We start from the raw sequence: 25,387 nt of genomic DNA, 5'->3' as shown, positions 1-25,387 counted from the left end.
TTCACTGCAGCCGAGGTGAGTAAGACATTTAAACGTGTTAACCCTCGCAAGGCTGCAGGCCCAGATGGCATCCCCAGCCGCGCCCTCAGAGCATGCGCAGACCAGCTGGCCGGTGTGTTTACGGACATATTCAATCAATCCCTATACCAGTCTGCTGTTCCCACATGCTTCAAGAGGGCCACCATTGTTCCTGTTCCCAAGAAAGCTAAGGTAACTGAGCTAAATGACTACCGCCCCGTAGCACTCACATCCGTCATCATGAAGTGCTTTGAGAGACTAGTCAAGGACCATATCACCTCCACCCTACCTGACACCCTAGACCCACTCCAATTTGCTTACCGCCCAAATAGGTCCACAGACGATGCAATCTCAACCACACTGCACACTGCCCTAACCCATCTGGACAAGAGGAATACCTATGTGAGAATGCTGTTCATCGACTACAGCTCGGCATTCAACACCATAGTACCCTCCAAGCTCGTCATCAAGCTCGAGACCCTGGGTCTCGACCCCGCCCTGTGCAACTGGGTACTGGACTTCCTGACGGGCCGCCCCCAGGTGGTGAGGGTAGGCAACAACATCTCCTCCCCGCTGATCCTCAACACTGGGGCCCCACAAGGTTGCGTTCTGAGCCCTCTCCTGTACTCCCTGTTCACCCACGACTGCGTGGCCACGCACGCCTCCAACTCAATCATCAAGTTTGCGGACGACACAACAGTGGTAGGCTTGATTACCAACAACGATGAGACGGCCTACAGGGAGGAGGTGAGGGCCCTCGGAGTGTGGTGTCAGGAAAACAACCTCACACTCAACGTCAACAAAACTAAGGAGATGATTGTGGACTTCAGGAAACAGCAGAGGGAACACCCCCCTATCCACATCGATGGAACAGTAGTGGAGAGGGTAGCAAGTTTTAAGTTCCTCGGCATACACATCACAGACAAACTGAATTGGTCCACTCACACAGACAGCATCGTGAAGAAGGCGCAGCAGCGCCTCTTCAACCTCAGGAGGCTGAAGAAATTCGGCTTGTCACCAAAAGCACTCACAAACTTCTACAGATGCACAATCGAGAGCATCCTGGCGGGCTGTATCACCGCCTGGTATGGCAACTGCACCGCCCTCAACCGTAAGGCTCTCCAGAGGGTAGTGAGGTCTGCACAACGCATCACCGGGGGCAAACTACCTGCCCTCCAGGACACCTACACCACCCGATGTCACAGGAAGGCCATAAAGATCATCAAGGACATCAACCACCCGAGCCACTGCCTGTTCACCCCGCTATCATCCAGAAGGCGAGGTCAGTACAGGTGCATCAAAGCTGGGACCGAGAGACTGAAAAACAGCTTCTATCTCAAGGCCATCAGACTGTTAAACAGCCACCACTAACACTGAGTGGCTGCTGCCAACACACTGACACTGACTCAACTCCAGCCACTTTAATAATGGGAATTGATGGGAAATGATGTAAATATATCACTAGCCACTTTAAACAATGCTACCTTATATAAATGTTACTTACCCTACATTATTCATCTCATACGCATACGTATATACTGTACTCTATATCATCGACGGTATCCTTATGTAATACATGTATCACTAGCCACTTTATACTATACTATGCCACTTTGTTTACATACTCATCTCATTTGTACATACTGTACCCGATACCATCTACTGTATCTTGCCTATGCTGCTCTGTACCATCACTCATTCATATATCCTTATGTACATATTCTTTATCCCCTTACACTGTGTACAAGACAGTAGTTTTGGAATTGTTAGTTAGATTACTTGTTATTACTGCATTGTCGGAACTAGAAGCACAAGCATTTCGCTACACTCGCATTAACATCTGCTAACCATGTGTATGTGACAAATAAAATTTGATTTGATTTGATTTGACTTGCCCGCGCCTCGTGAGTTTGGATTTGTTTACTAAACGCGCTAACAAAAGGAGGTATTTGGACATAAATGATGAACTTTATTGAACAAAACAAACATTTATTGTGGAACTGGGATTCCTGGGAGTGCATTCTGATGAAGATCATCAATTCTGACTCCACAACATGGCGGGTATCTGTATGGCTTGTTTTTGTGTCTGAGCACCGTACTCAGATTATTGTATGGTTTGCTTTTTCCGTAAAGCTTTTTTGAGATCTGACACAGTGTCACACTCTGACCGTAGAGAGCCTTTTAATGTCTCTATTTGGTTTGGTCAGGGTGCGATTTGGGGTGGGCATTCTATGTTTCGTTTTCTATGATTTGGTGTTTCTATGTTTTGGCCGGGTAGGGTTCTCAATCAGGGACAGCTGTCTATCGTTGTCTCTGATTGGGAACCATACTTAGGCAGCCCTTTTCCCCTCCTTTCCTTGTGGGAAGTTTACTTTGTTTAGGGAACATAGCCTTTGAGCTTCACGGTTTGTTTTTGTAGTGTTTATTGTTTTGTTTGGTGTCATTTTGATTAAATAAAAGTAAATGTACGCTCACCACGCTGCACCTTGGTCCTCTCCTTTCAACAGCCGTGACACACAGTGGTTGCATTAAGGAGAAGTATATCTATAATTCTGTGCATAATACTTGTATCTTTTACCAAAGTTTATGATGAGTATTTCTGTAAATTGATGTTGCTCTCTGAAAATTCGCTGGATGTTATCGAGGCACAACATTACTGACCATAACGCGCCAATGTAAACTGAGATTTTTCGATATAAATATGAACTTTATTGAACAAAACATACATGTATTGTGTAACAGGAATTCCTATGAGTGTCATCTGATGAAGATCATCAAAGGTTAGTGATTCATGTTATCTCTATTTCTGCTTTTTTGTGACTCCTCTCTTTGGCTGGAAAATGGCTGTATGTGTTTTTGTGACTAGGCTCTGACCTAACATAATCATATGGTGTGCTTTCGCTGTAAATCCTTTTTGAAATTGGACACAATGGGTAGATTAACAAGGAGTTAAGCTTTCATTTGGTGTATTGCACTTGTGAATGTATGAAAGTTAAATATTTCAAAAAAAAATGTTTTCATTTCGCGCTCTGCCTTTACAGAGGATGTTGTCGAGCGGAACCTCTAGCCCTAACCACTTCTGGGAAAACTCGAAACAAACAACAACACAAAGAGTTATCTAACCAAAACGGAGATGTATGGATAAACCACTTCTCCAATCTTTTTGGCTCTATGACAAAGATCAAACAGCAATAACATATACATGATCAAATACAAATCTTAGAATCAACTATTAAAGACCAGAACCCACTGGATTCTCCAATTACATTTAATGATCTACAGGACAAAATACAAACCCTCCAACCCAAAAAGGCCTGTGCTGTCTCTTATGACTGGTAATAACTTCTGGACATCAGAACTGGGATTTACTCACCACGAACTGGAAAAATCTTTTTCATTCAATAACGAGTCAGACGAAAAAGATATACTGCTCTCCCGGGAACATGCACAGTTCCCCATCATTTGCATGAAGAAAAGACAGAGGAAAAGAGGGCGCAGTTCGAGCTGCCTTCTGAGGACGGTTTTACTAGCACAGACTGGAATATGTTCCGGGATTCATCCAATGTCATTGAGGAGTATACCACCTCAGTCATCAGCTTCATCAATAAGTGCATCGACGACGTCGTCCCCACAGTGATCGTATGTACGTACTCCAACCAGAAGCCATGGATTACAGGCAACATCCGCATCGAGCTAAAGGCTAGAGCTGCCGCTTTCAAGAAGCGGGAGACTAATCTGGACGCCTATAAGAAATCCCGCTGTGCCCTCTGACGAACCATCAAACAAGCAAAGCATCAATACAGGATTAAGATTGAATCCTTCTACACCAGCTCTGACGCTTGTCGAGCTCGTTTGTTGCACCATCGAGAGCATCCTGACCGGTTGCATCACCGCCTGGTATGGCAACTGCTCTGCATCTGACCATAAGGCGCTACAGAGGGTAGTGCATACGGCCCAGTACATCACTGGGGACAAGCTTCCTGCAATCCAGGACCTATATAATAGGCGGTGTCAGAGGAAAGCCCATAAAATTGTCAGAGACTCCAGTCATCCAAGTCTTAGACTGTTTTCTCTGCTACCGCACGGCAAGTGGTACTGGTGGACCAAAAGGCTCCTTAACAGCTTCTACCCCCAAGCCACACGACTGCTGAACAGTTAATCAAATGGCCACCGGACTATTTACATACATCTCAATAATGGCGTTCCAATAAAGGTTCAGTACCAGGACCACGAATACAAATCCCATCTAGACCCCGTTTCCCTAGAGCACACAGGAATACATACTAAGGCCTAAACATCAGCGCCACAGGTAACTTCCACTAAGTTGTGAACGATCTGAGAGACAAGGCAAGACGGGTCTTCTATTCCATCTAGACCCCGTTTCTCTAGAGCAGACAGGAAACTATACATACTAAGGCCTAAACATCAGCGCCACAGGTAACTTCCACTAAGTTGTGAACGATCTGAGAGACAAGGCAAGACGGGTCTTCTATTCCATCAAAAGGAGCATAAAATAGGATCTGGCTAAAAAGACTTGAATGAGTTATAGACCCTATTGCCCTTTATGGTTGAGAGGTCTGGGGTCCGCTTTCCAACCAATAATTCACAAATAAGGCAAAAACACCAAATTGAGACTCTGCATGCAGAATTATGGAAAAATATCCTCCATGTACAACATAAAACACAACAAAATGCATGCAGAGCAGAATTAGGCCGATACCCGAAATTATCAAAATCCAGAAAAAAGCCGTTAAATTCTACAACCACCTAAAAGGAAGCGATTCCCAAACCTTCCATAACAAAGCCATCACCTACAGAGAGATGAACCTGGAGAAGATTCTCCTAAGCAAGCTGGTCCTGGGGCTCTGTTCACAAACACAAACAGACCCCACAGAGCCCCAGGACAGCAACACAATTAGACCCAACCAAATCATGACAAAACAAGATAATTACTTGACACATTGGAAAGAATTAACAAACAAACTGAGCAAACTAAAATGCTATTTGGCCCTCAACATAGAGTACACAGTGGCAGAATATCTGACCACTGTGACTGACTCAAAATTAAGGAAATCTTTGACTATGTACAGACTCAGTGAGCATTGCTATTGAGAGAGGCCGCCGTAGGCAGACCTGGCTCTCGAGAAGACAGGCTATGTGCACACTGCCCACAAAATGAGGTGGAAATTGAGCTGCACTTCCTAACCTCCTGCCAAATGTATGACCATATTAGAGACACATATTTCCCTCAGGTTACACAGATCCACATAGAATTTGAAAACAAATCCAATTTTGAGGAACTCCCTTATCTACTGGGTGAAATACCACAGCAGCAAGATGTGACCTGTTGCCACAAGATAACGGCAACCAGTGAAGAACAAACACCATTGTAAATACAACCCATATTGATTTATTTTCCCTTTTGTACTTTAACCATTTGTACATCGTTACAACACTGTATATATATATATATAATATGACATTTGAAATGTCTCTTTTCCTTTGGAACTGTTGTGAGTGTAATGTTTCGTGTTCATTTCTGAATTTTTATTTCACTTTTGTTTATCTATCTATGTTTCCCATGTCAATAAAGCCCTTTGAATTTAATTGGATTGAACTGACAGAGAGAAACATAGGAGATTGAGCATAGGGAGGGAGATGAGAGAAGAGGAGATTGAGCATAGGGAGGGAGATGAGAGAAGAGGAGATTGAGCATAGGGAGGGAGATGAGAGAAGAGGAGATTGAGCATAGGGAGGGAGATGAGAGAAGAGGAGATAGAGCATAGGGAGGGAGATGAGAGAAGAGGAGATTGAGCATAGGGAGGGAGATGAGAGAAGAGGAGATTGAGCATAGGGAGGGAGATGAGAGAAGAGGAGATTGAGCATAGGGAGGGAGATGAGAGAAGAGGAGATTGAGCATAGGGAGGGAGATGAGAGAAGAGGAGATTGAGCTTAGGGAGGGAGATGAGAGAAGAGGAGATTGAGCATAGGGAGGGAGATGAGAGAAGAGGAGATTGAGCATAGGGAGGGAGATGAGAGAAGAGGAGATTGAGGACAGGAGAGGAACCTAAACTGGTTTGCTCTCCAGCCTACATATGGTGTCTGACAAAGTCAATCTGCAGAGACAACTGGAGCTTTTGGTCTGATCAGACTCCTCTGTGTCGTCGCCCCCCCCCCCCCCCCCCCCCCCCCCCTCTCTCGCTATCCCTCTGTCTCTCTGTCTCTCTCTCGCTGTCTCTCTCTCTCTCTCGCCGTCTCTATCTCAATAATATATATATATACTGTAGCTACTGTACTGGGGAACCCATCTATATATACTTATATAGCTACTGTACTGGGGAACCCATCTATATATATAGCTACTGTACTGGGGAACCCATCTATATATATAGCTACTGTACTGGGGAACCCATCTATATATACTTATATAGCTGCTGTACTGGGGAACCCATCTATATATATAGCTACTGTACTGGGGAACCCATCTATATATACTTATATAGCTACTGTACTGGGGAACCCATCTATATATATATAGCTACTGTACTGGGGAACCCATCTATATATATATAGCTACTGTACTGGGGAACCCATCTATATATACTTATATAGCTACTGTACTGGGGAACCCATCTATATGTACTTATATAGCTACTGTACTGGGGAACCCATCTATATATATATATAGCTACTGTACTGGGGAACCCATCTATATATATATATAGCTACTGTACTGGGGAACCCATCTATATGTATAGCTACTGTACTGGGGAACCCATTTATATATATTTATATAGCTACTGTACTGGGGAACCCATCTATATATACTTATATAGTTACTGTACTGAGGAACCCATCTCTATATATAGCTACTGTACTGGGGAACCCATTTATATATATTTATATAGCTACTGTACTGGGGAACCCATCTATATATAGCTACTGTACTGGGGAACCCATTTATATATATTTATATAGCTACTGTACTGGGGAACCCATCTATATATATAGCTACTGTGCTGAGGAATCCATCTATATATATAGCTACTGTACTGGGGAACCCATTTATATATACTTATATAGTTACTGTACTGGGGAACCCATTTATATATACTAATATAGCTAATGTACTGGGGAACCCATCTATATATATAGCTACTGTACTGGGGAACCCATCTATATACATTTATATAGCTACTGTACTGGGGAACCCATCTATATATACTTATATAGCTACTGTACTGGGGAACCCATCTATATATATATCTACTGTACTGGGGAACCCATCTATATATATATCTACTGTACTGGGGAACCCATTTATATATACTTATATAGCTACTGTACTGGGGAACCCATCTATATGTATAGCTACTGTACTGGGGAACCCATCTATATACATTTATATAACTACTGTACTGGGGAACCCATCTATATATATATAGCTACTGTACTGGGGAACCCATCTATATGTACTTATATAACTACTGTACTGGGGAACCCATCTATAAGTACTTCTATAGCTACTGTACTGGGGAACCCATCTATATGTACTTATATAGATAGCCATTGTACTGTGGAACCCATCTATATGTACTTATATAACTACTGTACTGGGGAACCCATCTATATGTACTTCTATAGCTACTGTACTGGGGAACCCATCTATATGTACTTATATAGCTACTGTACTGGGGAACCCATCTACTGTATATATACTTATATAGCTACTGTACTGGGGAACCCATATATATGTACTTATATAGCCACTGCCACTTGTACTGGGCAACCCATGTATTTATATAGCTACTGTGTGTTGGAACCCCTAATAGCTTAATGCATAGTACTCTAAATGCATCAGCTTGATGGCTCCAATTTGACAGAGGCCTGAAGCGTCCAATTAAATTCTCTCCCCAAATGTGCACTTTCCCTCCCTTTCATTCTCCATCAAATAAACTTGATGGAAACTCCCTCGAGCCTATCCAATGCCAACACCACCCCATACTTTAAAATCCTGAGTGGAAGTGAACGAGTGCACATATCAAGGAGAAGGGAGGGGGATTGGAACGCAGGCATGTGATTGAAGGAGTGGGGTAATGAGGGGAGGGGTGGGGTAATAAGGGGAGGAGTGGGGTAATAAGGGTTGGAGCGGGGTAATAAGGGGAGGAGTGGGGTAATATGGGGTGTAGTGGGGTAATAAGGGGAGGAGTGGGGTAATGAGGAGAGGAGTGGGGTAATGAGGGGAGGAGTGGGGTAATAAGGGGAGGAGTGGGGTAATGAGGGGAGGAGTGGGGTAATAAGGGGAGGAGTGAGGTAATATGGGGAGGAGTGGGGTAATAAGGGGAGGAGCGGGGTAATAAGAGGAGGAGTGGGGTAATGAGGGGAGGAGTGGGGTAATGAGGGGAGGAGTGGGGTAATGAGGGGAGGAGTGGGGTAATGAGGGGAGGAGTGGGGTAATGAGGGGAGGAGTGGGGTAATGGGGGGAGGAGTGGGGTAATAAGGGGAGGAGTGGAGTAATAAGGGGAGGAGTGGAGTAATAAGGGGAGGAGTGGGGTAATGAGGGGAGGAGTGGGGTAATACGGGGAGGAGTGGGGTAATAAGGGGAGGAGCAGGGTCATTTGGGGAGTAGTGGGGTAATAAGGGGAGGAGGGGGGTAATGAGGGGAGGAGTGGGGTAATAAGGGGAGGAGCGGGGTCATTTGGGGAGTAGTGGGGTAATAAGGGGAGGAGTGGGGTAATATGGGGAGGAACGCGGTAATAAGGGTTGGAGTGGGGTAATAAGGGGAGGAGTGGGGTAATAAGGGGAGGAGCGAGGTAATAAGGGGAGGAGTTTATAGAAAGAGAAAGCAGAATGGAAACCTATTTCCTACACTACTTTTGACTGAGTGCTTTAAAGAGCTACGTTTGCCATGGCGACTGAGTGACAAGCCTGAGGGGGAGAGATAGAGGAAGGGATAGAGGGGCTTAATGTCTACGGAGAGATAGCTAGTCTCCTCTCGCTTCCTCTCCCACCCTCCCCTTCTCTCCTCTCCGGAGCTGCAGTCAGACATACAGAGCCAGGGCTTTATGTTGGAGGAGATATCATAGGCTATTTCAGGCCAAGGTTAAGGCTCACTTGGTATAGTTGCAACTTGCAGCAGTAACAGATTTTCAAAGCCATTTTCAAAGCCAAAACAATTTGCTGCAACTCTATCAAGTCAGTGCTGTCTGGGACGGGGCAGGAATAACATTTAGTCAGGAAACAACATTTGCCCTTCAGGGAAATAAAGGTTTTCAACACATTTTTAAAAATCAAATCGCCTGTCTACTGTAACGTTAGGGAGAGGACACCAGATGGATCAGTCAGGGAATGTTTTCCTTTTATTGCAAATAATGTGTTTGATTTGGTTGATGATTGCGATACAATACAGTGCCTTAGACCGCTGAGCAACTCAGGAGGCTCCTTTTATTGCCTTTTAATTGGGGAATGATTCTGATTCTGGGCCTCCCTAAGCCCTCTCACACCTGGCCTCCCTGGGCCCTCTCACACCTGGCCTCCCTGGGCCCTCTCACACCTGGCCTCCCTGGGCCCTCTCACACCTGGCCTCCCTAAGCCCTCTCACACCTGGCTTCCCTAAACCCTCTCACACCTGGCCTCCCTAAGCCCTCTCACACCTGGCCTCCCTAAGCCCTCTCACACCTGGCCTCCCTAAGCCCTCTCACACCTGGCCTCCCTGGCCCCTCTCATACCTGTCCTCCCTAAGCCCTCTCACACCTGGCTTCCCTAAACCCTCTCACACCTGGCCTCCCTAAGCCCTCTCACACCTGGCCTCCCTAAGCCCTCTCACACCTGGCCTCCCTAAGCCCTCTCACACCTGGCCTCCCTAAGCCCTCTCACACCTGGCCTCCCTAAACCCTCTCACACCTGGCCTCCCTAAGCCCTCTCACACCTGGCCTCCCTAAACCCTCTCACACCTGGCCTCCCTAAGCCCTCTCACACCTGGCCTCCCTAAACTCTCTCACACCTGGCCTCCCTAAGCCCTCTCACACCTGGCCTCCCTAAACTTTCTCACACCTGGCCTTCCTAAGCCCTCTCATACCTGGCCTCCCTAAAACCCTCTCACACCTGGCCTCCCTAAGCCCTCTCACACCTGGCCTCCCTAAGCCCTCTCATACCTGGCCTCCCTAAACCATCTCATACCTGGCCTCCCTAAACTCTCTCATTCCTGGCCTCCCTAAACCCTCTCATACCCTTTCCTCGCCTTCCCCTGGCCCCCGCCTGGCCCTCACACCCAGCTGGATCCCTGCCACTGGTTAACTGGTTGTCATTTGACTTGAGGTTCACTGGTTAACTGGTTGTCATTTGACTGGTTCACTGGTTGAATGGTTAACTGGTTAACTGATTGTCCTGGTTGACTGGCTGTCATTTGACTGGTTAACTGGTTGAATGGTTGTCCTGGTTAACCTAGTTGACTGGTTGTCCTTGTTCTTCTTTGAGGATCTGAGAATAGAGAGCAGCTGGACTTGTTCTGCTTTTCTCCCCAGAGAATAGAGCCTCCCTGCGGGTCTCTGTCGCCCAGTTATGTCCCCATGTGGAGAGAGAGAGCGAGAGAGAGAGAGAGAGAGAGAGAGAGAGAGAGAGACAGACAGACACACACACACACACACACACACACACACAGTTGCCCATGCAGTGTCTGACTGAGTGATTTATTGTCTCCCCCGGTGACTGCAACATCTGGTGTAGACATCTGTCAGAGAGACCACCCTCCCTCCCTCCCCCAGCGTTGTACAACTATCTATAGTACGTACGCTGGCAGCATAAACACTGATGTCTGCAGGGGAAAGGCTTCGCATATACACACACACACATACAGTGCATTCAGAAAGTATTCAGACCCTTTGACTTTTTCCACATGTTGTTACATTACAGCCTTATTCTAAAATGGATTCCATTGTTTTCCCCGTCAATAACCCATAATGACAAAGCAAAAACAGGTTTTTAGAATTTAATGCATTTAAAAAAAAATACAAATATTAAATATTACATTTAAGTAAGTATTCAGATCCTTTACTCGGTACTTTGTTGAAGCACTTCTGCCAGCAATTACTGCCTCAAGTCTATGACGCTACAAGCTTGGCACACCTATATTTGGGGAGCGTCGCTGCACAGCTATTTTCAGGTCTCTCCAGAGATGTTCGATCGGGTTCAAGTCCGGCCTCTGGCTGGGCCACTCAAGGACATTCAGAGACTTGTCCCAAAGCCATCCCCTGCGTTGCATCAACGAGATCTCTCTGTGTACTTTGCTCTGTTCATCTTTCCCTTAATCCTGACTAGTCTCCCAGTCCCGGCCGCTGATGCACATCCCCACAGCATGATGCTGCCACCACCATGCTTCACCATAGGGATGGTGCCAGGTTTCCTCCAGGCAGGACACTTGGCTTTCAGGCCAAAGATTTTAATCTTGGTTTCATCAGACCAGAGAATCTTGTTTCTCATGGTCTGAGAGTCCTTTAGGTGCCTTTTGGCAAACTCCAAGTGGGCTGTCATATGCCTTTTACTGAGGAGTGGCTTCTGTCTGGCCACTCTACCATAAAAGCTAGATTGGTGGAGTGCTGCAGAGAAGGTTGGCCTTCTGGAAGATTCTCCCATCTCCAAAGAGGAAATCTGGAGCTCTGGTAGAGTGACCATCGGGTTCTTGGTCACCTCCCCCGATCGCTCAGCTTGGCCGGGAGGCCAGCTCTAGGAAGAGACTTGGTGGTTCCAAACTTCTTCCATTAAAGAATGATGGCAGCCACTGTGTTCTTGGGGACCTTCAATGCTGCAGAAATTTTTTGGTACCTTTCCCCAGATATGTGCCTCAACACAATGCTGTTTCGGAGCCTTATGAACAATTCCTTCCACCTCATGGTTTAGTTTTTGCTCTGCCATGCACTGCCAACTGTGGAACCTTATATAGACAGGAGTGTGCCTTTCCAAGTCATGTCCAATCAATTAAATTTCCCACAACATCAACTGTTCAGAGGAGACTGTGTGAATCAGGCCTTCATGGTTGAATTGCTGCAAAGAAACCACTACTAAAGGACACCAATAAGAAGAAGAGACTTGTTTGGGTGAAGAAATACGAGCAATGGACATTAGACCAGTGGAAATCTGTCCTTTAGTCTGATGAGTCCAAATGTGAGATTTTGATATGTTCAACACTTTTTTGGTTGCTACATGATTACTTACATATGTGTTATTTCATAGTTTTTATGTCTTCAGTATCATTTTGCAATGTCAAAAATAGTAAAAATAAAGAAACCCTTGAATGAGTAGGTGTGTCCAAACTTTCGACTGGTACTGTATGTACAGCTGAAGTCGGAAGTTTACATACACTTAGGTTGGAGTCATTAAAACTCATTTTTCAACCACTCCACAAATTTCTTGTAAACAAACTATAGTTTTGGCAAGTCGGTTAGGACATCTACTTTGTGCATGACACAAGTCATTTTTCCAACAATTGTTTACAGATTATTTCACTTTATTACCGCTCAGGAAGTAGACGCGTTCTGTCTCCTAGAGATCAATGTACTTTGGTGAGAATTGTGCAAATTAATCCCAGAACAACAGCAAAGGACCTAGTGAAAATGCTGGATGAAACAGGTACAAAAGTATCTGTATTCACAGTAAAACGAGTTCTATATCGACATAACCTGAAAGGCCGCTCAGCAAGGAAGAAGCCACTGCTCCAAAGCCGCCATAAAAAAGCCAGACTAAGGTTTGCAACTGCACATGTGGACAAAGATCCTGGTTTTTGGAGAAATGTCCTCTGGTCTGATGAAACAAAAACATAACTGTTTGGCCATAATGACCATCGTTATGTTTGGAGGAAAAAGGGGGAGGCTTGCAAGCCGAAGAACACCATCCCAACTGTGAAGCAAGGGGCTGGCAGCGTCATGTTGTGGGGGTGCTTTGCTGCAGGAGGGACTGGTGCACTTCACAAAATAGATGGCATCACGAGGGAGGAAAATTGTGGATATATTGAAGCAACGTCTCAAGACATCAAAAAGCTTGGTTGCAAATTAGTCTTCCAAAAGGACAATGACCCCAAGCATACTTCCAAAGTTTTAGCAAAATGGCTTAAGGACATCAAAGTCAAGGTATTGGAGTGGCCATCACAAAGCCCTGACCTCAATCCTATAGAACATTTGTGAGCAGAACTGAAAAAGCATGTGCGAGCAAGGAGGCCTACAAACCTGACTCAGTTCCACTAGCTCTGTCAGGAGGAATGGGCCAATATTCACCCAACTTATTGTGGGAAGTTCGTGGAAGGCTACCCAAAACTTTTGACCCAAGTTAAACAATTTAAAGGCAATGCTACAAAAAACGAATTGAGTGTTTGTTAATTTCTGACCCACTGGGAATGTGTTGAAAGAAATAAAAGTTTAAATAAATCATTCTCTCTACTATTATTGTGACATTTCACATTCTTAAAATAAAGTGGTAATTCTAACTGACCTACATTTTTTTTTTACTAGAATTAAATGTCAGGAATTGTGAAAAACTGAGTTTAAATGTATTTGGCTAAGGTGTATGTAAACTTCAGACTTCAACTGTATATACATGGGTTCCCCAGTACAGTGGCTATATATATATATAAATAGATGGGTTCCTCAGTACAGTAGCTATAGAAGTATATGCAGATGGAGTGAGTGGTGGTGAGGGTTTGGAGATTAATATTCTAACAATGTTCATCTCCACTTCTTCTGAATAATAGATCAAACACAAAGCAGCTCTCCCCCCCAACACAGCCAGTCAGTCAGACCTATGAACCATGTATGTCATTGCAGCAGAAGAGTTCAGTGTGGTAGAGGGGATTCTCTTCTTTTATCCCTCTTTGTCATGTACACAGGCAGGCATGGATACCTTAATGCATTAAGCACACACACACAGGCGCACGCACGCACGCGCACGCACACGCACACACACACACACTAAATTATCTCACTTTGTAGCATGAGGGATTGGCCCACATCACTGTTTAGATACACTTGAAGCAATTTGACAGCAAGACCACAGTAGTGTATATCTGTAGCCAGACTAGTTAGATCCACTGGTCTCTGATTGAAGACCACAGTAGTGTATATCTGTAGCCAGACTAGTTAGATCCACTGGTCTCTGATTGAAGACCACAGTAGTGTATATCTGTAGCCCGACTAGTTAGATCCACTGGTTAGACTAGTTAGATCCACTGGTGTATGGTGCAATAAATGACATGAGTGCACAAAACAACAATGTTGACCATTTAGGTTTGAAAAAATTATAATATATAGAACACATTTCTCATAGAAATACTTTAAATTATTATTTGTATGATAACTAGTGTAAAATACTGTGCACATTTTCCATAATTCTCCCTATAAGTATTCATTCCTTATACAGAACGTGACTCTTATTCTGAAGGATTCCCCCAAGAAATATGTGACCCGGAAGTACTTATTCTTGCCCGCTTCACAGTGGTAGTGACGCAGATATAAACATATTTTGGCGGTAAAGTTCCACTCTCGCACCTGTTCGTTCGTAATGCTCTGTTAGGCATGCAGAACTTTCCTTTTTGTCTCGATTTCAATGAAAACATATTAATGGAGGCCAAGGGACTTGCATTTCTCTACTAGTAAAGGTAACGACTAACGTGCTAGCTAATAACTGTTAGAAGAAGAAGCTGTAGAAAGCACACGAAACCCAGAACGTTAACTTAGCTAACGATATAAAGCAAAAAAATGGTTCGCTAACGTCACGCATTTAGTGACAAGTGGCAGCGTAGTATTCGCAAACCTTTGGGACAACGACTCCCATTGTTAGGGCTCGACCATCTCGTCATTATATACAGCATCTCTGCCACATCTGGTTAAGCGAACATAAAGGCTTATGTTCCTTGCCTTTCTTGACCCACAGCAGTTCCCCAGATACAGGGAAACCTTCCCCAAATACAGGAAACCTTCCCCAGATACAGGGAAACCTTCCCCAGATACAGGGAAACCTTCCCCAGATACAGGGAAACCTTCCCCAAATACAGGGAAACCTTCCCCAGATACAGGGAAACCTTCCCCAGATACAGGGAAACCTTCCCCAGATACAGGGAAACCTTCCCCAGATACAGGGAAACCTTCCCCAAATACAGGGAAACCTTCCCCAAATACAGGGAAACCTTCCCCAGATACAGGGAAACCTTCCCCAGATACAGGGAAACCTTCCCCAAATACAGGGAAACCTTCCCCAGATACAGGGAAACCTTCCCCAGATACAGGGAAACCTTCCCCAAATACAGGGAAACCTTCCCCAAATACAGGGAAACCTTCCCCAGATACAGGGAAACCTTCCCCAGATACAGGGAAACCTTCCCCAGATACAGTGAAACCTTCCCCAAATACAGGGAAACCTTCCCCAGATACAGGGAAACCTTCCCCAAATACAGGGAAACCTTCCCCAGATACAGGGAAACCTTCCCCAGATACAGGGAAACCTTCCCCAGATACAGGGAAACCTTCCCCAAATACAGGGAAACCTTCCCCAAATACAGGGAAACCTTCCCCAGATACAGGGAAACCTTCCCCAGATACAGGGAAACCTTCCCCAAATACAGGGAAACCTTCCCCAAATACAGGGAAACCTTCCCCAGATACAGGGAAACCTTCCCCAAATACAGGGAAACCTTCCCCAAATACAGGGAAACCTTCCCCAGATACAGGGAAACCTTCCCCAGATACAGGGAAACCTTCTCCAGATACAGGGAAACCTTCCCCAGATACAGGGAAACCTTCCCCAGATACAGGGAAACCTTCTCCAGATACAGGGAAACCTTCCCCAGATACAGGGAAACCTTCCCCAAATACAGGGAAATCTTCCCCAGATACAGGGAAACCTTACCCAAATACAGGGAAACCTTCTCCAAATACAGGGAAACCTTCCCCAGATACAGGGAAACCTTCCCCAGATACAGGGAAACCTTCCCCAAATACAGGGAAACCTTCCCCAAATACAGGGAAACCTTCCCCAGATACAGGGAAACCTTCCCCAAATACAGGGAAACCTTACCCAGATACAGGGAAACCTTCCCCAGATACAGGGAAACCTTCCCCAGATACAGGGAAACCTTCTCCAGATACAGGGAAACCTTCCCCAGATACAGGGAAACCTTCCCCAGATACAGGGAAACCTTCTCCAGATACAGGGAAACCTTCCCCAGATACAGGGAAACCTTCCCCAGATACAGGGAAACCTTACCCAAATACAGGGAAACCTTCTCCAAATACAGGGAAACCTTCCCCAGATACAGGGAAACCTTCCCCAGATACAGGGAAACCTTCCCCAGATACAGGGAAACCTTCCCCAAATACAGGGAAACCTTCCCCAAATACAGGGAAACCTTCCCCAGATACAGGGAAACCTTCCCCAAATACAGGGAAACCTTCCCCAGATACAGGGAAACCTTCCCCAAATACAGGGAAACCTTCCCCAGATACAGGGAAACCTTCCCCAGATACAGGGAAACCTTCCCCAGATACAGGGAAACCTTTTCCAGATACAGGGAAACCTTCCCCAAATACAGGGAAACCTTCCCCAGATACAGGGAAACCTTCCCCAGATACAGGGAAACCTTCTCCAGATACAGGGAAACCTTCCCCAGATACAGGGAAACCTTCCCCAAATACAGGGAAACCTTCCCCAACACTGAGTTCTCAAGTCTCAAGGAAAGATATGGGCCCCACTTTGCCGCGGCTCAACACTGAACTCACAGTGATGTACTCCTTGCCTGACTTCCAGGGTAGGAGCCCGGCCGACCGCTGAATGAGAGTATGTACCAAGTGTATCTGCTAACCTGTCTGGTCTCGACCATTCCCATGTCCACGGGCTCTGATGAAAGGACATTCTCCGCCCTGAAACGGATCGAGACGTAGTGCAGGAACACAACTGGACAGGCCCGACTGGCAGCCTTGGCTTTGATCTCAATCGAGACAGTACTTCTCTTGGATTTAAAATCAATGGACAAACTCTAGGACCCTGCCATTGCCCATTTCATAAAGAAGGATCAGTGGGTGGACTTTGTTTTCAAATGATCATTTAATGATTTATTGCAGCTCGCTTCCTGTTAGATATCTCTTTTCTGAAAATAATCAATATGAAACATTTGCATGTAAGCTTTAGACCACCTGTTAGGCTACTTGGTACGCTGAATGTGGTCAAATGTTTGCAATGGCAAGTCATTGCATTTTTGTTCATTTCCTGTTAGAATTGCTAAATGTGTATTTCGATTGGGTCCTCCTGCCTTATGTCAGAGTGAATGGGTGGCTGAGGCTTTGCCTTGACATTATGTTCTCAATAAACATGAATAAACACTGTGTTAGCCCACACATGTGGTCTCAATAAACATTAATAAACACTGTGTTAGCCCACACATGTGGTCTCAATAAACATTAATAAACACTGTGTTAGCCCACACATGTGGTCTCAATAAACACTGTGTTAGCCCACACATATGGTCTCAATAAACACTGTGTTAGCCCACACATATGGTCTCAATAACATCAATAAACACTGTGTTAGCCCACACATATGGTTTTAATAACATCAATAAACACTGTGTTAGCCCACACATATGGTCTCAATAACATCAATAAACACTGTGTTAGCCCACACATGTGGTCTCAATAAACACTGTGTTAGCCCACACATATGTTCTCAATAAACATTAATAAACACCATGTTAGGCATACCTCATTTCAAAACGGGCCATCATGGTCAATCGTGAATGATTCTTCATGTTTCCTAACTGCATGCCAATTATTTGATATCAATCAGATTAAATCAGTTTAAATAGGCATTCAGATCTTCTAGAATGACTGTTTGATGAGCACCTCTTCCCCCCCAGGAGGTTGAAACGGTTTGGAATGGGCCCTGAACAGGTTTGGAATGGGCCCTGAAAAGGTTTGGAATGGGCCCTGAAAAGGTTTGGAATGGGCCCTGAAAAGGTTTGGAATGGGCCCTGAAAAGGTTTGGAATGGGCCCTGAAAAGGTTTGGAATGGGCCCTGAAAAGGTTTGGAATGGGCCCTGAAAAGGTTTGGAATGGGCCCTCACAAGGTTTGGAATGGGCCCTGAAAAGGTTTGGAATGGGCCCTGAAAAGGTTTGGAATGGGCCCTCAAAAGGTTTGGAATGGGCCCTCAAAATGTTTGGAATGGGCCCTCAAAAGGTTTGGAATGGGCCCTGAAAAGGTTTGGAATGGGCCCTCAAAAGGTTTGGAATGGGCCCTCAAAAGGTTTGGAATGGGCCCTCAAAAGGTTTGGAATGGGCCCTGAAAAGGTTTGGAATGGGCCCTGAAAAGGTTAGGAATGGGCCATCAAATCCTCAAAGTTCTACAGCTGCACCGTTGAGAGCATCTGGACTGGCTGCATCGCTGCCTGGTATGGCAACAGCACCGCCCTCGATGGCATGGCGCTACAGAGGGTGGTGCAGACAGCCCGGTACATCATTGGAGCTGAGCTCCCTGCCATCCAGGACCTCTATATCAGGCGGTGTCAGAGGAACGCCCGGAAAATCATTGGACTCCAGCCACACAAGCCATAGACTGTTCTCTCTGTTTCCGCACAGAAAGCGGTACCGGTGCATCAAGTCTGACACCAACAGGCTCCTGAACAGCTTCTATCTCCAAGCTAAATAGCTAACAAGATGGCGACACGGACTGAGTTCACCCTTAGTGCAAAAATACAAATGTTACACAGTCTCTATACAGACTCACAGGACTCTTTACACACACACTGTCTCTATGCAGACTCACAGGACTCTATGCACACTGTCTCTATACAGACTCACAGGACTCTTTACACACACACTGTCTCTATACAGACTCACAGGACTCTTTACACACACACTGTCTCTATACAGACTCACATGACTCTATGCACACTGTCTCTATGCAGACTCACAGGACTCTATGCACACTGTCTCTATACAGACTCACAGGACTCTTTACACACACACTGTCTCTATACAGACTCACAGGACTCTATGCACACTGTCTCTATACACACTGTCTCTATACAGACTCACAGGACTCTATGCACACTGTCTCTATACAGACTCACAGGACTCTATACACACACACTGTCTCTATACAGACTCACAGGACTCTATACACACACACTGTCTCTATACAGACTCACAGGACTCTTTACACACACACTGTCTCTATACAGACTCACAGGACTCTATGCACACTGTCTCTATACAGACTCACAGGACTCTATGCACACTGTCTCTATACAGACTCACAGGACTCTTTACACACACACTGTCTCTATGCAGACTCACAGGACTCTATGCACACTGTCTCTATACAGACTCACAGGACTCTATGCACACTGTCTCTATACAGACTCACAGGACTCTTTACACACACACTGTCTCTATACAGACTCACAGGACTCTATGCACACTGTCTCTATACAGACTCACAGGACTCTATGCACACTGTCTCTATACAGACTCACAGGACTCTTTACACACACACTGTCTCTATACAGACTCACAGGACTCTATGCACACTGTCTCTATACAGACTCACAGGACTCTATGCACACTGTCTCTATACAGACTCACAGGACTCTATACACACACACTGTCTCTATACAGACTCACAGGACTCTATGCACACTGTCTCTATACAGACTCACAGGACTCTATGCACACTGTCTCTATACAGACTCACAGGACTCTATACACACACACTGTCTCTATACAGACTCACAGGACTCTATGCACACTGTCTCTATACAGACTCACAGGACTCTATGCACACTGTCTCTATACAGACTCACAGGACTCTATACACACACACAGTCTCTATACAGACTCACAGGACTCTATGCACACTGTCTCTATACAGACTCACAGGACTCTATACACACACACTGTCTCTATACAGACTCACAGGACTCTTTACACACACACTGTCTCTATGCACACTGTCTCTATACAGACTCACAGGACTCTATGCACACTGTCTCTATACAGACTCACAGGACTCTTTACACACACACTGTCTCTATGCAGACTCACAGGACTCTATGCACACTGTCTCTATACAGACTCACAGGACTCTATGCACACTGTCTCTATACAGACTCACAGGACTCTTTACACACACACTGTCTCTATACAGACTCACAGGACTCTATGCACACTGTCTCTATACAGACTCACAGGACTCTTTACACACACACTGTCTCTATACAGACTCACAGGACTCTATGCACACTGTCTCTATACAGACTCACAGGACTCTATACACACACACTGTCTCTATGCAGACTCACAGGACTCTATGCACACTGTCTCTATACAGACTGTCTCTATACAGACTCGCAGGACTCTATGAAGACTCACAGGACTCTATACACACATACACTGACACTCCAACACACACATGTATACTGACTCTATATACACACACACACTGACATTCCAACACACACATGTATATTGACTCTATATACACACACACACACTGACACTCCAACACACATGTATACTGACTCTATACACACACACTTGACTCTCATACACACACACATGTATACTGACTCTATACACACACACTTGACTCTCATACACACACACATGTATACTGACTCTATACACACACACTTGACTCTCATACACACACACATGTATACTGACTCTATACACACACACTTGACTCTCATACACACACACACATGTATACTGACTCTATACACACACACTTGACTCTCATACACACACACATGTATACTGACTCTATACACACACACTTGACTCTCATACACACACACACATGTATACTGACTCTATACACACACACTTGACTCTCATACACACACACACATGTATACTGACTCTATACACACACACTTGACTCTCATACACACACACATGTATACTGACTCTATACACACACACTTGACTCTCATACACACACACATGTATACTGACTCTATACACACACACTTGACTCTCATACACACACACACATGTATACTGACTCTATACACACACACTTGACTCTCATACACACACACATGTATACTGACTCTATACACACACACTTGACTCTCATACACACACACATGTATACTGACTCTATACACACACACTTGACTCTCATACACACACACATGTATACTGACTCTATACACACACACTTGACTCTCATACACACACACATGTATACTGACTCTATACACACACACTTGACTCTCATACACACACACGTATACTGACTCTATACACACACACTTGACTCTCATACACACACACATGTATACTGACTCTATACACACACACACACAATCATCATTTACACCGCTGCTACTCTGTTAATCATATATTCTGATGCCTAGTCACCTTACCCCTGTACATACCGACCTCTATCACCAGTCTGCCTGCACATGGTCAACATGCTATTGGAGCTGACCCTGTACATACCGACCTCTATCACCAGTCTGCCTGCACATGGTCAACATGCTATTGGAACTGACCCTGTACATACCGACCTCTATCACCAGTCTGCCTGCACATGGTCAACATGCTATTGGAGCTGACCCTGTATATACCGACCTCTATCACCAGTCTGCCTGCACATGGTCAACATGCTATTGGAACTGACCCTGTACATACCGACCTCTATCACCAGTCTGCCTGCACATGGTCAACATGCTATTGGAACTGACCCTGTACATACCGACCTCTATCACCAGTCTGCCTGCACATGGTCAACATGCTATTGGAGCTGACCCTGTACATACCGACCTCTATCACCAGTCTGCCTGCACATGGTCAACATGCTATTGGAGCTGACCCTGTACATACCGACCTCTATCACCAGTCTGCCTGCACATGGTCAACATGCTATTGGAGCTGACCCTGTACATACCGACCTCTATCACCAGTCTGCCTGCACATGGTCAACATGCTATTGGAACTGACCCTGTACATACCGACCTCTTATCACCAGTCTGCCTGCACATGGTCAACATGCTATTGGAGCTGACCCTGTACATACCGACCTCTATCACCAGTCTGCCTGCACATGGTCAACATGCTATTGGAACTGACCCTGTACATACCGACCTCTATCACCAGTCTGCCTGCACATGGTCAACATGCTATTGGAACTGACCCTGTACATACCGACCTCTATCACCAGTCTGCCTGCACATGGTCAACATGCTATTGGAGCTGACCCTGTATATAGCTTACTTACTTTACAGATATATTTTATGTGTTCTTCTTCTCGTTCTACCTTATGTTGTTTTTAAAGTACTACATTAATTACTGTGTTGTTTTTAAAGTACTACATTAATTACTGTGTTGTTTTTAAAGTACTACATTAATTACTGTGTTGTTTTTAAAGTACTACATTAATTACTGTGTTGTTTTTAAAGTACTACATTAATTACTGCGTTGTTTTTAAAGTACTACATTAATTACTGCGTTGTTTTTAAAGTACTACATTAATTACTGCGTTGTTTTTAAAGTACTACATTAATTACTGCGTTGTTTTTAAAGTACTACATTAATTACTGCGTTGTTGGGTTTATAGAGCTGGGAAAGTAAAGGCATTTCCATGTACTTGTGAACGGAACTAAAGCAGATGGCGTTAACACGCCTTTTCTGGTAGGTCTATTTGGTTTCAATCGAAGCGTATGTCCTGCCTAGTGGCACTGCGGTGAGTTTCAGCAGAGTTTATTTGTCATTTATTATTTTCAGATAAGAAAGGACAGGTGTGTTTGGTGGGACTTTATAGGTCTATGTTACAGTATATACTATTCTATTCAGTTTTATTATGTAAACATACTAATGAATCATTATTGGATCTTGCGAGACATTGAATCATGTTTGATCTGACTGTACTAGATGAGCACCACTGTGAGAAGTGAATCATCTGTTTGATCTGACTGTACTAGATGAGCACCACTGTGAGAAGTGAATCATGTTTGATCTGACAGGACTAGATGAGCACCACTGTGAGAAGTGAATCATCTGTTTGATCTGACAGGACTAGATGAGCACCACTGTGAGAAGTGAATCATGTTTGATCTGACTGTACTAGATGAGCACCACTGTGAGAAGTGAATCATCTGTTTGATCTGACTGTACTAGATGAGCACCACTGTGAGAAGTGAATCATGTTCGATCTGACTGTACTAGATGAGCACCACTGTGAGAAGTGAATCATGTTTGATCTGACAGGACTAGATGAGCACCACTGTGAGAAGTGAATCATCTGTTTGATCTGACTGTACTAGATGAGCACCACTGTGAGAAGTGAATCATGTTCGATCTGACTGTACTAGATGAGCACCACTGTGAGAAGTGAATCATCTGTTTGTAGTAATAATGACGTGATGTCAGACTATTAGGCACAAGCAACAGATCTTGATAAGGGTTATTTTAAGCGATTTGAGCACCCTTAGAATCGCGTTGATGAGTCTTTAACCAAGTGGTCACATATCGTTCTGGGTTCTGTGGGGATGTGTGAACATCAAGGCAGACACGAGGTAATTTTGGATCCTTGGTGGGATCAGGTTAGTAATGTGGTGAATCAGTGTATCTGCATTCGCAATAGAGGTGGTACGTTTCTGTAAGCTATAAGCACATGTACAGTAGGGTGAATTTCAGTGCGTTGTACTGTACATGAGCACCAAGTGAGCCTGCCCTCTACTGGTGGCTGAGTGTAACTTCACTCAGTTTCACTACTTGGTGTTGTAGTGTTGTAATACATTATTAACAATAATGATACCTTCATCATAACCCAGCTGTTGTAGTGCAGAGAAACAAGATAATACCTTAATCAATGTCTGTTGTAGTGCAGAGAAACCAGATAATACCTTCATCAATGTCTGTTGTAGTGCAGAGAAACCAGATAATACCTTCATCAATGTCTGTTGTAGTGCAGAGAAACAAGATAATACCTTCATCAATGTCTGTTGTGGTGCAGAGAAACCAGATAATACCTTCATCAATGTCTGTTGTAGTGCAGAGAAACCAGATAATACCTTCATCAATGTCTGTTGTAGTGCAGAGAAACCAGATAATACCTTCATCAATGTCTGTTGTAGTGCAGAGAAACCAGATAATACCTTCATCAATGTCTGTTGTAGTGCAGAGAAACAAGATAATACCTTCATCAATGTCTGTTGTGGTGCAGAGAAACCAGATAATACCTTCATCAATGTCTGTTGTAGTGCAGAGAAACCAGATAATACCTTCATCATATACCAGCTGTTGTAGTGCAGAGAAACCAGATAATACCTTCATCAATGTCTGTTGTAGTGCAGAGAAACAAGATAATACCTTCATCAATGTCTGTTGTGGTGCAGAGAAACAAGATAATACCTTCATCATAACCCAGCTGTTGTAGTGCAGAGAAACCAGATAATACCTTCATCAACGTCTGTTGTAGTGCAGAGAAACCAGATAATACCTTCATCAATGTCTGTTGTAGTGCAGAGAAACCAGATAATACCTTCATCAATGTCTGTTGTAGTGCAGAGAAACCAGATAATACCTTCATCATAACCCAGCTGTTGTAGTGCAGAGAAACCAGATAATACCTTCATCATTGTCTGTTGTAGTGCAGAGAAACAAGATAATACCTTCATCAATGTCTGTTGTAGTGCAGAGAAACCAGATAATACCTTCATCAATGTCTGTTGTGGTGCAGAGAAACCAGATAATACCTTCATCAATGTCTGTTGTAGTGCAGAGAAACCAGATAATACCTTCATCATATACCAGCTGTTGTAGTGCAGAGAAACCAGATAATACCTTCATCAATGTCTGTTGTAGTGCAGAGAAACAAGATAATACCTTCATCAATGTCTGTTGTGGTGCAGAGAAACAAGATAATACCTTCATCATAACCCAGCTGTTGTAGTGCAGAGAAACCAGATAATACCTTCATCAACGTCTGTTGTAGTGCAGAGAAACCAGATAATACCTTCATCAATGTCTGTTGTAGTGCAGAGAAACCAGATAATACCTTCATCAATGTCTGTTGTAGTGCAGAGAAACTAGATAATACCTTCATCAATGTCTGTTGTAGTGCAGAGAAACAAGATAATACCTTCATCAATGTCTGTTGTAGTGCAGAGAAACCAGATAATACCTTCATCAATGTCTGTTGTAGTGCAGAAAAACCAGATAATACCTTCATCAATGTCTGTTGTAGTGCAGAGAAACCAGATAATACCTTCATCAATGTCTGTTGTAGTGCAGAGAAACAAGATAATACCTTCATCAATGTCTGTTGTAGTGCAGAGAAACCAGATAATACCTTCATCAATGTCTGTTGTAGTGCAGAGAAACCA

This window comes from Oncorhynchus clarkii, unplaced genomic scaffold (assembly GCF_045791955.1).
Source record: "Oncorhynchus clarkii lewisi isolate Uvic-CL-2024 unplaced genomic scaffold, UVic_Ocla_1.0 unplaced_contig_9311_pilon_pilon, whole genome shotgun sequence".
NCBI classification, from domain to species: Eukaryota; Metazoa; Chordata; class Actinopteri; order Salmoniformes; family Salmonidae; genus Oncorhynchus; species Oncorhynchus clarkii.
Note: the sequence above shows the minus strand (reverse complement) of the source record.